General features: G+C 37.2%; 1 protein-coding gene across 2 annotated transcripts in view; it reads right to left on the bottom strand.

The window, feature by feature from the left end:
- The window catches only part of FAF1 (Fas associated factor 1), a 378,065-nt gene that overhangs the window by 359,410 nt on the left and 6,349 nt on the right, over window positions 1-12,306 (bottom strand). The gene's annotated exons all lie outside the window — the stretch shown is intronic.

The following is a 12,306-nucleotide window of genomic DNA, read 5'->3' as shown; positions in this document are numbered from 1 at the left end:
GGAGAGATCTCCACAGTCATCTGAAGGCTATCAGATCTACTGGTGGTATTTACTTAAACACTCAAAAGGCACAAGAGTCCATATTTTTAAGAGGGAGGCAAATTAGTGCCTGGTTTCCACATAAGAAATACAGTCCTGAAGACAGATATAGAGCACCTAGAAAGAGTGGGTTGTTTACAGTTGTTGGGTCCTTCCAAGTGGGACCTACATCAGTCTGGGAGGCACTGTCAACTTCTGTCCTAACATGGCCTCCCAGGCAAGTAGCAGCCTTAGGGTTCCCAGTTCAGTTTTAGTAATTGTACCTAGTCCTTGTTTTTGAAAGGAATGAATGAGGGCAGTCAATCCAAACTGTCCCATTTGTCCAGGCCATCAATAATCTGCCCCACAGAATGTGAGTGAAGCCTATGGAATTGGGGTGGGATAGGCATCAGGAGGTGCTGACAGGTGTTTTGTATGGAAGGCAAAGGAGCTGGTGGCCAACTCCTGGTATTTTCAACAGACCTTTCAGTAAGGTTAAGAGAAATGACGATCAAATGGCTATTACAACCCTCTATCGGGGTTTAGCAGACCCAACAGTCAACTGAATTTATTGTGCCTAAAACACTTTGGAAAAACTGTACCAGGGTGTTTTCCTTCATAAGGAAGGCTTCAAGTTTGAAGACAAAGAACACTAATGTCTTTCCCTTCCCCAAATTTTCTAGGGCCTAAGGTGTTCCCTCCCCAGGTGTCAAGATTGTTGCCTTCCCTCCACTGCCACAAAATCCTATGCCCCGTTCCAACAGCTATAATTTCACCTTTTCCCAATCATCTCATACTTACATTCAGGCCTTTCATCTGGAAATGTCAGGTGCATGAGGGTCAAGGGAATTTTTACACAATGTACAGAAACCCATTTATGGGCCTTACCGATCCACATGAGCTACCATAGGGAGACTCAGCAAGCAGTGTAGTCAATCAAGTGGTCATTATCCTTATGATTTGGGACCATGTTGACCCAACAAGAGGATCCAGGTGACTGAACCAGAATTCAGTTTGAATTCCCTGGGTCACCTTTTGGCAAGCTGCCACGTAGCAGGTATTACCAACAGGCTGGCTTTGAGTTGCTACTAGGAGAAATAAAGAAGCATCACACCCAGAAATGGTCAGAGTGGAATCCTGAATTTTCAAAACAGAGCTATATAACCTCCCACCCCTTCCATCCTGCTCATTACCCAGGAAGTAACTAAGATAAGATGATCCCTTTCAGGACATAGTTGCATTCAGTGACCAAACAGACTTACTAAGCAGGGAACTATTCCAACATTCAACATTCATCCACATACCAGATGCCTGTGAATGGCAGGGGACATGGAAGGGCCTTCAAATAGCTTGACTATCAGCTCACTATTGAGTGGCTTTTGCAATAAGAAGTGCACCACTGTCAGTACAAATGACCAATAGGCACATGAAAAAAATGCTCAATATCACTAATTATCAGAGAAACGCAAATCAAAACTACAATGAGGTACACACCAGTCAGAATGGCCATCATTAAAAAGTCCACAAATGACAAATGCTGGAGAGAATGTGGAGAAAAGGGAAACCTCCTATACTGCTGGTGGGAATGCAGTTTGGTCCAGCCATTGTGGAAAACAGTATGGAGATTCCTCAAGACAAGGAATAGACTTACCATATGACCCAGTAATCCCACTCCTGGGCAAATATCCAGGAGGAACCCTACTTCAAAAAGACACCAGCACCCCAATGTTCATAGCAACACTATTTACAATAGCCAAGTCATGGAAACAGCCTAAATGTCCATTGACAGATGACTGGATAAAGAAGCTGTGGTATATTTATACAATGGAATACTACTCAGCCATAAAAATGATTAAAAATAATGCCAACTGCAGCAACATGGATGTCCCTGAAGAATGCCATTCTAAGTGAAGTAAGTCAGAAAGAGAAAGAAAAATACCTATGATATCACTCATATGTGGAATCTAAAAAAAAAAGACAAATGAACTTATATATAAAACAGAAACAGACTCACAGACAGAATACAGACTTGTGGTTGCTAGCAGGGAGGTGGGTAGGAAGGGATAAACTGGGAGTTCAAGATTTGCAGATACTGACTGGTATATATAAAATAGACAAGCAAGTTTATACTGCATAGCACAGGAAAATATATTCAATATCTTACAGTAGCTTACAGTGAAAAAGAATATGAAAATGAGTATATGTATATTCATGTATGACTGAAGCATTGTGCTATACACCAAAAATTGATACATTATAAATTGACTATACCTCAATAAAAAAAGAAATAAATAAATAAAATAAAAACTCAGTTAAAAAAAAAAAGAAAGAAAGTGCACCACTGTCAGACAGCAAATGGTCCAGAAAGCTGGAAAGCATTAACACAATTAGTGTCAGGGGCCAAAATGGTGTAGCCAGTCAGCTGATCGGACTAAGAACAATACCGCGGCAACCAGAAAAAGTGTCAAGAGCAGTGAGATGCCACTGATACCTCAGAGAGGGAGGTCAAAGGTCCCATGTATTCAATCTGTCAAAAGCAGGCAGGGACCACATCTCATGCAATGTGGCTTCTCTCATTATGTGACAAACAGATCAAGTTTTGGCAGGAGTCACAAATCTGGCCTGCAGTGGTATCCTCTGCATCAGAAACATAGACTCCTTTACTTTACACCCACTTTATGATAGTTGATATGCTGTCACATTTGATACAATGATGGATCCTGGCAACAATGATGGCTCTAGACACTGCAAGCTCAATCAGTAGCTTGATTCCAGTGGGCTTCATCAGAGAAAAAGTCCTTACTGTGGGCATTTACATGAGTGATCCAGACAGTTTGATCAGCAGCTATAATTTGTTTCCATAGCACACAGCTTCAAAGAGAGTTGTCTTTAATCTGCCAGTCCATAGTTTCCAAGTGGCAGACCAAATAGTTAGGCCACTGGCAACATGCCAGGGGTCAGCAGAAACACAACAAGTTTCATGAAGGAGAGTACAGGCCAGACCTGTAAGAATGGCCTTGAGTTCTGTCCACTGAACACAGCAGTTATAACCATTATCAGTCTGCATAGCTGGTGCAGAGGCTGAACAGTCACAAAAGACAATCAGACACAATCAGTTTCAGCTTGGCTGAACCACTGATGAACCAGGCCCAGGTTTAGGGAAACCTCAATAAATTGAGAACCCCATTGAGTCAGTGGCTTTACTTCAGAAAGTGGAGTAGGAAATACAGACTCCTCCAAAACAGGGGCTGAGTCATACTATATTCTGCACCTCCATCCTCCCATCTCTCAGACAAACCAGTTAAAGTTCTAACAACTTTGCTTTCTGCCCACAGGGCTTACAAATTTGCCTCCTTTCACACTCAAGTGTAGGTGTACAAACATCTGTAAATGTTACCTGTAAGGAGGCAGAACCTTCTGCCCAGTCAAGACAAATCTTAGTGCTGGTTGTTACACTGTGAGGAGTATGAACCTGAGTTTGACTGACACACTGGTGAAAAAATTCCCTCTATCAGAGAGGATATTTGAGGGTTGTTGAGAGTTAGCAACAACCAGAGGAATGTTCAAGCAGAACTATCTCTGAATCTACTTACTGGTACCCAATTCTGCAACCACCTCGCTAATTCCTCCTCATTAACAGGCAAGAAAGTAGAGAACCACTTAACAATTTTGTCAACATGTTCGCTACCAATTCCCATGGATTTCCCTCAACTGCTAACCAGCCCATAAGGCCCTTCCCTTCCTCTTCCAGAAAGCCATGAGTCTGTCAATATTCCATCCATGTCAAAATTGTTAAGAGCAGTGAAAGAGCTTAGATTTTACCCTACTTGCAAACTAACAAGTTAGCCTGCCAGTTTCATGGATGCTGGCTGAAGATCCAGACTTCACAGTTGGAGACAATGAACTTTACAACTCACGGCGATATCTGTAGTCAAAACACTGGAATTTTCCTGTGCAATTCCCCAGTCCCATTTCCCACACGGTGACACAAAGTATTCCAAGTAACACCAGCACACGCAGTGGATTGTGTTACAGAAAAGGAATCTAGTCCTCCAGAACCCAAATCTTTCAAAATGGACACTAAGCACACCTGCCCTTTGCTTCAGAGGAAGACATTATCTCTAACTTCCAAAGCTGCTCACTATACAGATATTCTTGAAAAGTCAGAAACAAAAGCAGTCAGTGTCTCTGTTCACAAGATATGAACTGTGTGTATCTCTGGATCCCAGGACAGGAGGTCAAAAATTAGAATTTAGATGTTAAGAACATAGCACAGTATCTGGCACATAAAAAGCAATCAAAGGCTAGATCTAATGCTATTGTTTCTTATCCATTAAACCTAAAATAAGAATGCTCAGGGGGAGGGTATAGCTCAAGTGGTAGAGCGCATGCTTAGCATGCACAGGGTCCTGGGTTCAATCCCCAGCACCTCCTCTAAAAATTAACAAATAAACCTAATTATCGCCCCCCCGAAAAAAAAAGTAAAAAAAAAGTAAAAAAAAAAAAAAGAATGCTCAATTGTGTCTCCATCTCACTTTAACTACATGCCAAAGAACATGACTAAAATTGACTTTAAAAAAACAAGTTCAACCATTACTTTTCCCTTGGGAGAATGAGGGCAGAGAGTTAGAAGCGCACAAGAGACAAAGCTTTCCTCTAATACTCTTCTATTATAGCTTAGTCATTAAAGAGTCCAGGGAACCAGGGTGAATTGCAGAGGATAAAAAACAGGTGACTAGAACCTAACTCTAAGGCCATTAAGGTGCACATAACCTGCAAACTTCTCTAATTTTCCTTACCACAACTTGACATCTCATTCTTTCTATCTCAATTATTCCTCTATAACAACAAATAAGTATAAACACGGGTGCAGTTACTCTGTTGAATTTGCCAAACTGCTTCTTGCAATCATCGCAAACTTACCTTAAAGTCAATGACTAATGATTTTAAATGGTAAGCAATTTTGATTTGAAATTAGAATTTCTGCCTTAAAAAAACAGTTTGAGAGTAAAAACATAATCAAAAAGAGTGGCTGACACATAGCAATTCAGTAACAGCACTCAAATTTTACAAAGTTCATGGCCTCAAGTCCTATATTTTGCCACATTACCTTACTGAGCCCTCTACAAAAGCTAAACCAGAGGGGAAATGCTTTGTACTTCTCTATAAATGAGTCACCTTGAAGTTATAATTCTCAATTCAATAAGCTAAATTTTATTCTCTCAATGACAAATTTCCTTATTCAAAATTGTATGTCAGCAAATAGCAGATACTTAAAAATACATTAAAATTTACAATTCTACACCATTTATTGTACCATAAGAGCCAATATTCATAATATTCCTTCAAAGAATATTTACTGAGCACCTCTTAATAGATACTGTAGGAACAGATGGTTAAGACACAGGCAGTTGTTCATTCAAAGAGCTGACAGTAGGGGAAAGAAACATGTTAAGTGATTATTGACAATCTGACATACGATTCAAAAGAGAAACATGTACAAGACATACAAGAAGAAAAGATTAACCCTAACTGGGCACAGAGTACTGATGTTATAAACAAAAGGTAGACGATGATGGATTTTGAAAGATAAATAGAAGTTTTCCAAAGGGACCCCAAAAAATAAGGGGTCATGAAACAGCACATTTTATTGTGAGCATCAAGTATATACTGAAATACTCAAATTTTCCTAAGTCACAAAAAATGGGACAGTACTTAAAATCACAAAATCAAAGAATCACAGGAATGAATGTAACCTCAAAGGTCACCTAGATCAGTCATTCTCAAGCGTAGTCCTTGGATCCAGCAACATTTAGATTACCTGGGAACATGGTAGAAACGTGAATTTGCAGGCCCTACCCAAGATCCACTGTATCAAAAACTCTGGGGTGGGCACCTGCAACCTGTGATTTAACAAGCCCTACAAAATTATTCTTTTGTAAGCTAAAGTTTGAGAACCACTGACTTGGGCCAGGAGTTTTCAGCACCACTGAAATTCTGGGGCAGGTACTTCACTGTCATGGGATGTCTAGCGCATTACAGACTGTTCAGCAGTATTCCTGACCTCTACCTACTAAATGCCAGGAGCACCCCCTAGTTGTGATAGCCAAAAATGTCTCTAGACATTGCCTCGTGTTCCCTCGGGAACAGAACTCATCCAAAGTTGAGAACCACTTATCTAGATCAGGGATCAGTAAACTTTCCTGTGAGGGACAGGGTAAATAAATTAGGCTTTGCAGGCCATGCAATCAACTACACAATTCTGTTACTGAGGGCAAAAGTGGCTGGAGACAATATGTAAATACATATGCTTGACTGTCTTCCAATAATACTTTTACTGACAGACAGGTGGTGATTTAGCCCTCAGGATGTAGTCTGCTGACCCCTAAACTAGATAAATTACCTAAATTATAACTGAATTATCCTTAGCCCCAGTGCTGTCAAGTGATTGTCCAGATTCTATTTGAACACCTGACCTAGTCCAATCTTCTGTGTTCAAGTAGACATGGCTTTAAGCAGGTCTCTGTTTTATAGAAAACTGAAACTCAGAAAGAATAAATGACTTGCTCAGAGAATCATAGCCAAAACAAAAAACCAAAAAATTAGAGCTCTAGTCTGTCTAAGTGCAATATTCAAAAAACCAAGTAATGCTACCTGTTAAGACATTCAAAGGTTGTAGCACTTTGCAGTGAATAAAACCTAGAAAGAACAGTACTGATTTCATGGTAGGGTAAGGGGAATGGTGGGGGAAGGTAGATAACTTTCTCTCAAAAGCCCAGATAGTAAATATATTAGGCTTGTGGGCCATAAAGTCTCCATCTCAACTACCCACCTCTGTCACTGCAACAGGAGAGCAATCATAGACAATAAGTAAATGAATGGCTGTAACTGTGTGCCAATAAATCTTTATGTACAAAAACAGGCAACCAGCTTACAGGCTAAAGTTTAATGACCTCTGATCTACAGAATCCATAACACTTGTCTGGCAAACAACAGGCATCAGCCCAATCATGCTCAACAAATATGAAGTCTCTCAATGGCTTCTGACCACCTGTGAGCTTAGGAGCATGGCACTGGACTGGAATGAATGGCAGTCGAGGAACAATCAGGCCTTCCCTTCTCCTTCTCCTACTCCCTCCCTTCCTTCCTTCCATCATGTCTGCTATATACCAAGCACTGTTGATTTATTTTATATGTAAGTTTTATCATTTGGAGAAATTTCTGAATGGTGAGTCTTGTTTACCTCTAGACCTCTAGGCTGATAAATTAAGCTAGAAAATGAACACTCTTAAGTAAACCTTGATAAAATCTTTGTTTCAAACTAATCCATGACCTTAGACAAGTCACTTCCTTTTTCTGGGTCTCAATTTTCACAAAAGTAAAATTGAGAAGCTAGAAACATATGATCTCTGTAGTCCTCTACAGAGAACATGTACCTTAAAGTTGTCAAAAATGGAAATAACAGCTAAAATTTAATAAATACTTTCTATGTCAGACACCTAATTACCTTCCATGCATTAACTCATTTTTCATATGGGGAAACTGAGACAAAGGTGTGAAATGATTAGTCAAAAATCACAAGATGAGTGAGTGCTAGAGCTGTGATTTAAATCTAAGTGATCTGACATTAAAGTCCATGCTCTCCTAACCACTAACTACTAAACTATAATCTATATGCCAAAATCTTATTTTCCCAATGACCAACAATCCAAACACAAAACAATATGACTTATCTCTCTAAAAAATTAAGGGGATAGTAAAGAAAGGAAAAGACAGTAACAAGAGTATTTGCCTCCACAGTACTCAATCTCCTACCCTAAACTGCTAGGAAATAAAGATGATGTTCCATGAATGCTTAGTTTGGTTCCTGATCCACAGCATCACAAAGGATACCTATTTGTTTGGATCGATACCATTTCTACTCTCACAGTCTGGTATCCTCTACCATAGAAGATATCTCCTTGTGTCAAAATAAAAAACAAAGAAGAGGGATTCACAGCTTCATTTAGAAGAAAAAAATGTAATATAATGAAGGGACAGAAACTACCTATAGGTGACTTATCACTAGTGTCATGGAAGAGTCCATGCTTCAAAGAGGAGTTGACAGGCAAATGAAAACTTAAGTTCCATAACAATAGTCTAATATATGAAAATGCATAAAGCAATTTAGGCAGCAAATGTATTACTAGATGTAAAGACCAGGAGTGGAAAACAAAGGCACAACTATGTCACCCAGGAAATGTAACTGATTGTAATATCAAAATCAACACCAAATTAGAGAAGAAATAAAGGTATTCAATCTGTGACCACTGAAACTGGGTTCAGAAAGAATACTTTCCAAGAAAGGTACGTAAGTTTTATTTCCGAAAAAGTCTGTAAAGAAAATATTCCTACTAGTGTACTAGTGAGAGGTGTTTTTTCTTCACTGGAGTAGAGCTATGATCAGTAAAAAAATAAATAAATAAATAAGTAGAAAATGTGACACATGTGACACTAGTCTAAATGGCTATATTACCCATTTTGTTCTCAAAGAAAAATTGTAAGTTAAAAAAACATATCTTAGAGGAAAAGGAATTTAGCATAATATTAATTGAAAGGTTAACGGGGTGTGAGGAAAGGTGAAGACTCATTTTTTTGGTTCATCTAGACACAAAGTAAGAGGTAACTCATTACTGAAATTATTTGATAGCAACTGCAATTCCGTTAGGTAATCATTTTCACATCTGTAAGCAAAGTAAATACAGCCTTAAAAGTTTGTTTGATCAAATAATTTTTTTCTATACCTCAACCTTAAAAAAAAAAAAGTTTAAGAATTATACAACTACAAAAAGAGCAAGATTAAGAATTTTCACCTGAACGCATCTTTGTTATAAAAAGACATTAAGGAAGGAAAAAACCTCTCACGATTCATCAATGTCTGCCTGTTTCTTTTTTCTTTTTCTTTTTCTTTTTTTTTTTTTCTGTCTGTTTCTTAAATTCAGGAACTTCCTTTACACCCGCTCCTGGCTTTAGCCAGCCAGAACTGTAGGTGTACTAGTCTATTCATTTCTTTACCAGTAACATTCTATGCTAACACTATTTATATTTAAAGATGATTTTTTGTTAGACAATTCCAAGTTGTAAACTCACTTGTTCAGAGTAGAATTTACAAATAAATTGATTGAACAGTATGCTATCATTCCCTCCGTTCAAAATTTTGGTGGTGTAACCACTATGGAAAATAGTACAGCAGTTCCTCAAAAAATTAAAAAATAGAAATATCATACAATCCAGCTACTCTACTTCTATATATCCAAAATAACTGAAAACAGGGACTGAAACAGACATTGGTACAACCATGTTCACAGCAGCATTAATGATTCACAATAGCCAAAACAAGGGGGAAAACTGTCCATCAACAGACGAAAAGGTAAACAAAATGTAGTATATACATGCAATGGAATATTATTCAGTCTTTAAAAAGGAAGAAAATTCTAACACATGCTACAACATGTATAAATGTTAGGGCCATTATGTAATAAATCAGTCACAAAAGAGCACATACTGTATGATTCCACTTATTTGAGGTACCTAGCACATACACATTCACAGAGCCAGGGCTGAGAAGAAGGAAAAATGGGAAATCATTGTTTAATGGATACAGAGTTACAGTTTTGCAAGATAGAAAGTGTTCTGGAGATGGGTGGTGAAAACGATTGCACAACAATAGGAATGCATTTAATGCCACTGAATTGGACACTTAATAATAGTTAAGATGGCAAATTTTATGTTATATGTATTTCACCACAATTACAAATTCTTTTTTAATTGGGAGCTATTTTTATTTACAGGGAAAAATATTTTAGAGAACAATTTGCAATATATTTGCTTTGCAATTAATACACTCACCTACAAAGTCCAAAATTATCCCATTAAGTCTGAGCTGTAATCTTCCATCCACTACTTGTCCCATTATAAGAAACCAGGCAGGGTGAGGGGTAGGAAGAGATAGACTGGGATTTCAAAATTGTAGAATAGATAAACAAGATTATACTGTATAGCACAGGGAAATATACACAAGATCTTATGGTAGCTCACAGAGAAAGAAATGTGACAATGAATATATATATATGTTCATGTACAATTGAAAAATTGTGCTCTACACTGGAATTTGACATAACATTGTAAAATGATTATAAATCAATAAAAAATGTTAAAAAAAAAAGCCAGGCAATTTATTTTTAAAATTACAGCTCAAGATTTGGACTATAGATACTTGAATGATACTGGTTTCTTCTATAACTGGTCAAATCAATTTCCCCACCCAAAAGTGAACACAGTAAAATTATGTCCTATTTACCTCCTACGATTGTTATCCATGACTCCACTGATTTAAAGATAAGTCCCTTCTTTATTGAGTTGAAATAAAGAGAATATAAGTGTTTCTCAAAAACTTTTCCACATTTAGACATTTATAAGAACCTATTATCCAACAATAATCAAACTCTGAAACTTAATTATTTTCAAAATCTAGTTACATTTAAAAATCATGTCCCTTTCTACAAAGGCAACACTGAGCTCTCAAAACTATTATTAATTTTCACAATTATGTGAAACAAATTGATCATAATTTTGCTATGTTCACTTTTGGCTGGGGAAATTGATTTTCCGAGTTACAGAAGAAACCAGTGTCATCCAAGAGTCTACATTCCAATTCTTGAGCTTCAGTCTTTAACATAAATTACCTGTTTCTGATAACTGGATAAATGCTAATTTTTCAAAGTTAATCCTATAAAAATTTTATGTAATATTAAAAAAAAAGAATACTCCATTTTAAAATCAAGTCTACAAGAGCAAACTGATCTGGAATCATCATTTGTAAGAATAAAAGGTTCCTGAAAACACAAAAGGCTAATGTGCTTATGCATAGTTTTCTAAATAATTTTTTATTCTATCAGTAATGCTCTCCTGCCAATCTGACAATATGAAATTAACTCTCACCATTTGGTAAACAATTGTTCACTGCAGATGCCATAAGCTTTTTTTCCATTTTGTAAACAATTGTTCACAGCACTGCCACTGGTTTGAAAAAACCTTATTAGAATGTACTCGTGCAATCAAAATAAAATCCCAAATGTTTGTCAGAATATCTTACTTTGCCTCTGAGTATAAGAATCCTACCCTTCCTGTCCTTGGCCAATACAACTAAGCGTAATAATAGTCACAAATAATAAGAGAGCGAGCAGCTACAAGTTATTAAATAGAGGAAGCTAAAAGTTTGGTAAATCAAAACAAAGTTAAAGATACCTTAAATGAAGTAAACTATACTTTCGTTGTTGTCTAAAGCCATTCCTACCAGAACATAACAATTTTATAAAAGGATAAAATTACTCATAGAAGTATGGGGTCCTTTTCACACAATCACATTCCACATTAGATAAAAGATCGAATTGGAGAATGAAAAAAAAAGTGAAAGAATTAAACAGGCAGAAGACTTTCAGGCCAATTCTAATCCTGCAAAGCACCAAAATCTTGTGGTCAACTTTCATTTTCAGAACCCTTCTTTCTGTCCGAGTTTGGAAGTTACAGTATAATCAAGTGCAGATATATACATTTCCTAATGTATCAGATATCACTTGAATAATCAAAAAAGCAAACTCTGGAAATAGCCATCAGAACATTAACTTGTAAAAGTAAGTAATTTTAAAACTCAGAGAAAGAGAAAGAAGAAAAGCTCAACAAAATGTCAGTAAGGAAAAATACTGCCTACTATGCTAGTATTAGACCACGTGCAATGATAACAGGAGGGAAATGTCCGCCTATACATAACTGTAACTTCTAAGTTAATGTCAAAATGAATGGTTAAAAATATCTCACTACAATATTTTTTTAACCAAACATCAAAAGGCAAAGGTGGTGATTACATGGTAAGTTTTAACTTCAATTCTTTCATGAAGCATACAGCTCTACTCCCAAAGGGCCTCCCTAAAATACTTATATGCCAGTGTCACTACAGTTGGGTTCAGTAAGGTAATAACCTTTGCTTATCCTTTAAATTATTACTGGAGAAACGACACCAACCAAACAATGCAAGACTGTAGAGGAAGGGAATCCACAAATATGAATTTATAATGTATTAAGCTTGTGAATTTACTGCAAAGGTATTTCGGTAGGTACAAACTATTTGCCTCCTCTTCATCTCCCTACCCAACCTCCCAAAAATTCCAATAAAGGCATCAAAGTCTTAAATGTTTATTCCCCTCCCCCGAAAACCACTACAATGCCCCGCTACCCTCACCACCTCCTCAT

This window comes from Vicugna pacos, chromosome 13 (assembly GCF_048564905.1).
Source record: "Vicugna pacos chromosome 13, VicPac4, whole genome shotgun sequence".
In the NCBI taxonomy this organism is placed as follows: Eukaryota; Metazoa; Chordata; class Mammalia; order Artiodactyla; family Camelidae; genus Vicugna; species Vicugna pacos.
The sequence above is the reverse complement of the archived record's forward strand: the minus strand, read 5'-3'. Positions and strand labels throughout refer to the sequence as shown.